Here is a 4,776-nt window from a genome sequence, read left to right as displayed (position 1 = left end):
CATTTAGGTTAGGGTTTGGGACCTATAAAATTTAGCATGGCTTGGGCATAGGGTGTCGAGTGTCTGTTGTGTCAAGCTAATAAATGCAGATTTTATTCTGTAAGAAATATGAAACTAATGTAATGGAGGTTTTCAAGTAGAGAATGACAAAATTTGATTTTTTATTCTTAAAATATTTAGTGGAATTGTGAAGTAGGGATATGAATGAAGGGGAACTTGCAAAAGGAGATCAGAAAAGAGACTTGTCACATTTTTATTACTAAATACTCAAAATAAAAAAAAATAGAGAATGTAATGAACATCTTATCCATACCAGATTCAACAAACCTCAACTTTTTAAGATATTTGCTTCAGGTCTTCTAAAAAGAAAAAAGAAAAAACTCAGAGACCCTGTTGGAGCCTCACTTGTAGCTCTTCCCTCAATATGGCCCTCCTCTCTTACTCAGCAGCCTCCAGGTGAATGGCCTGTGATAGGAGACTTGGAACAATTCAGGGTAAAAATATAAGGGGTAGCTTAAGACAATGGCAACTATATAGAAGATGAGAGAACGGATTCAAAAAGTGTCTATATTATATACCTGAAACTAATATAACACTGTATGTTAGCTATACTGGGAAGAAAATAAAATAACATATAAAAAATAAAATAAGGTAAAATAAAATAATAAAATAAAATAAAATAGAAAAAAAACAAAACAAAACACAAGCCTCCTGAAGTGGAACTGACAAAATTTGAGGTGAATAGAATAAATGAAGAAGAGGGTTTTCTGGGTCCTTTCAGGCTCCTATAACAGAATACCACAGACTACATGGCTTATAAACAACAGAATTTATTTCTCACAGTCTGGAGGCTGGAAGCCCAAGATGGTTGTGCCACCAGATTTGGTGTTTGGTAACCGCCCACTTTCTGGTTCATAAACAAAGCGGTCTCAACCTTATCCTTGTCCTTGTCCTCACATGGTGGAAGGGACTAGGGATTTCTATGGGGTCTCTTTCATAAGGCCCTAATCCCATTCATGAGGGCTCTACGCTATATTTAAACACTTCCAAAGGCCCCATCTCCTAATACTGTCATCTGTGGGAGTTAGGGTTTTTAACATATGAATTTGTGGTGTGGGGGTGGTAAAGGACACAAATATCTAGACCATAGCAAGGAAGAAAGGATAATTTCTAAGGTTTGGCTTGGATTACAATATAGCCTGTGATACCATTAATGAAACATGAAAATGAATGTGGCAAACCAGATTTGGAGAAAACAATAAAGAGTTCAGCTTGGGGTAGTTCTGGAACTCAAAAAAAGAAGTCAGGGCTAGAAAAATGTTTCTGGTGTCCACACGGAAGTGATGTTCTAAACTTTGGTCACCTGTACCTTCTGTCTCCTTGTTTCCAATTTTTTCTTTATTGCAAACAGTATATAAATGTAGCCTCAGAGAGAATTGATTACCAGAACTGGAATTACAGAATTATAGGGAAAGGAACATTTGGCATCCGGGATTCGAACATACTTATGTGCAGGGATTCCTTTTGCAGCTCATTCTTGCCAGAATCAGCTATTACCATTTTGACTAACATTTACTAATCTGATAGGCAAAGAATGGTTCTCTTACTGTTGTTTAAATTTGCATGTCTTTGATTATACAGGAAGTTGCACATTTTTCCATATGTTTGTTTACTGCTTTGCATTTCTTATTTTGTGAATCATCTGTTCATGTCCTTTGCCCATTTATCTAGTTCAGTTTAAATGTTTTCATAATCAGTTTTAGGAGTTCTTTATATAACAAAGCTATTAACCCAATGTCATATGGCTTGCAAATATTTTTTCTCAGTGTGTTTGCCTTTTCATTTGACTTGTGGGTTTCATTTTTGCTTTACATACATATATTTTTTCATACTTATTCTTTTAAGATCTTTATGCACTCAACTTCTGAGCATGGTATGTAAGACCCTTTAGGGTTTGGTCCTTCCGCTTCTTCCCTGGAAATTCATCCCACAAAAAAATGCATGCTGTAGATGTCCTCAACTGCCTCCCGCTGTGTAAATGCAAAAAGTTTTCTCATACTTCTAGTGCATAACACATATGCCCAGAACACATTTCCTGCCCCGTCAACCAAGATAACTTCTGGTCCTTCAGAATCCAGCTCTATCATCACCTTTAAGGCAGCGTCATGAAGTGGTTGGTGCATGAATTCTGGAGTGAGAGGTTCTTAGTGGGATTCCCAGCTCTACAATTTCTTTACCTGTTAAGTGAGAATAATAGTGGTTACTCAAAACATTAAACATGGAGTTACTGTATAATCCAGAAATTCCACTCCTAGGCATAAATCCAAGAGAATTAAAAATATGCCTTCAAACAAAAACTTGTATACGAATGGTCATAGCAGCATTATTTACAATAGCTAAAATATGGAAACAACTCAGATGTCCATCAATTGATGAATGGGTAAACCAAAATGTGGTATATCAACAAGATGGAATATTATTCAGGCACAGAAAAGGCTAAAATTACAGACATGCTACAACATGGGTGACTCAAAACATTAAACATGGAGTTACTGTATAACCCAGAAATTCCACTCCTAGGCATAAATCCAAGAGAATTAAAAATATGCCTTCAAACAAAAACTTGTATACGAATGGTCATAGCAGCATTATTTACAATAGCCAAAATATGGAAACAACTCAGATGTCCATCAATTGATGAATGGGTAAACCAAAATGTGGTATATCAACAAGATGGAATATTATTCAGGCACAGAAAGGGCTAAAATTACAGACATGCTACAACATGGGTGACCCTGGAAAACTTTATGTTAAGTGAAAGAAGTCAGACATTGAGAGCCACATATTGTATGATTGCACTTATATGAAATGTCCAGAATAGGCAAATTCATAGAGAAAGAAAGCAGAGATTACTGGTTTTTAGGAGGAATGGAGAGTGACAGGATTTCTTTTGGGGTGGTAAGAACATTTCGAATTAGATAGGGTGATGGTTGCACAACATTGTGAATGTACTAGAAGCTACTATATACCTTACTTAAAAATGCTTAAAATAGTGAATTTCTTGTTATATAAAATTTACCTCCATGAAAAGAGAGTGCCTATTCCATAGTGAGATCATGTGACTGAAGGAAATTGAGTATGTATGGAGCACACGGTATGGTTGGTCTGCTGTGCCAAGCTAATAGGGCACTTGGCATAGGAAATGGCACAGAGTGAGTGCCATCTCACTAAAAAGGGGACACACCTCTTGAAGCACTATTTACTCTCCTATAACCCAGCACCTATATGCATAGTAGCCTTTGCTTTATTTGTCTGGGGACTCCTTATGAGAAGGACTGGGTTGTGGTCAGCTATATGTCCCTGGTGCCCAACATGGGGTCTGGAGTATACATTTATTATTAGATAAGCTTAGAGAGTAACTGGGAATGAATCTGGATCTAAACCCCAAGAATATAGATGTCTGGTGACTATGAGTCTGAAGGGCCATCTGGAATCCCAGAATTGAGACAGATCAAAGATATCACTTTGTAATTCCAACTTTTATTACAGAAAGAAACCAAGACCTGAAAGGTTGTATAATATACTCACTCAGGTCACATGGGGGATGGAAAGGGAGGACTCCTTTCTGAGCACCACCCCCTCACACACACATACACTCAGCCCCTATAGGACTATGATTACTATAGTGGATTGAATTGTGTCTCTGAAAAATTCATATGTTGAAGCCCTAATCCCTAATGGGACTATATTTGGAGAGAAAGCCTTTAAAGAGGTCATTAAAGTTAAATGGGATCATAGGTGAAGCCCTAATTCAATATAATTTGTGTCTTTATAAGAAAAGGAAGAGATACAAGAATGTGTGTTCACAGAGAAAAGGCCAAGTAAGGACACAGTGAGAAGGTGCCATTTGCAAGCCACGGAGAGAGGCCTCAGGAGACATCCACCTGCTAACACTCAGGTCTTGGGCCTACAGCATCCAGGATTGTGAGAAATAAATGTTTGTTGGATAAGTCACCCAGTCTGTGGCATTTGTTATGGCAGCACAAGCAGATGAATATGGTCACCGAGAGGCTGTTGGATGCCTGCTCAGAAGTGTCTTACCCCAAGAAGAAGCCCCAAATGATGAATCAAGGTGAAGGCAAATGCAAAGGGAGTGGAGTCTCCAGATGTTCCCATTCTCTTCCTTTCCTCTCACCTCCTGTCTTAGCACACATCTGTGGCCTCTCCGACTGCAGGAACATTTCTCTGGCATTGCTTAATGAAAGGAGAGCTGGCTCTGTGAAAAGCCAGGAAGGAGTAAGGTGGGACATATCTGAAGGCCATAACCAACGTCCTGGCTTGTAATTCAGAGCAGCTTCCTCCTCCCACCCCTAGGGTGACCTTCTCCCTGTGAGTGGTTAATTAATCCCATGAATGGTTTAAGATACAGGCACTAAATTAAACAGATCATTTTCTATTGCAAATTCTCCTACTGTCTTAGTTACTTTTTATGCCTGAAATTAGTTTATTTTTAGTTAACACATTTAAAAAAAAAACAGAATTAAATGCAAATCCTTAACAGAGCTTGTCCGACTCCTGTAATGCTTAACTACATAAAATTTTCAATGTATTATTTATACCAGATACGCTGCAGCTGAATTTTACATGTAAATGTTCAGAATTCCAAGTTCCTTAACTGGAAAAAAAAAAGAAGAAGAAGAAGAACATTTTCACTGCCACTTGCTTTCTCTCATCTTTTATTAAAGAGTCTGTTAACACTTTAAAATGTGGCCCTTA

General features: G+C 37.8%; 1 long non-coding RNA gene across 1 annotated transcript; it reads right to left on the bottom strand.

Annotated features, from left to right (window-relative positions):
* Positions 1 to 810: 810 nt before the first annotated feature.
* LOC109494837 lies at positions 811 to 4,275 on the bottom strand. The gene is made up of 2 exons (XR_002149927.3): positions 4,102 to 4,275; positions 811 to 2,237 (listed from the first exon to the last, which is right to left on the bottom strand). It is a non-coding gene; the product is annotated as an uncharacterized LOC109494837 (long non-coding RNA).
* Between the last annotated feature and the right edge of the window lie 501 nt (positions 4,276 to 4,776).

Source organism: Felis catus, chromosome E2, assembly GCF_018350175.1.
Source record: "Felis catus isolate Fca126 chromosome E2, F.catus_Fca126_mat1.0, whole genome shotgun sequence".
Classification (NCBI taxonomy): domain Eukaryota; kingdom Metazoa; phylum Chordata; class Mammalia; order Carnivora; family Felidae; genus Felis; species Felis catus.
Note: the sequence above shows the minus strand (reverse complement) of the source record. Positions and strands in the feature narration are given on the sequence as shown.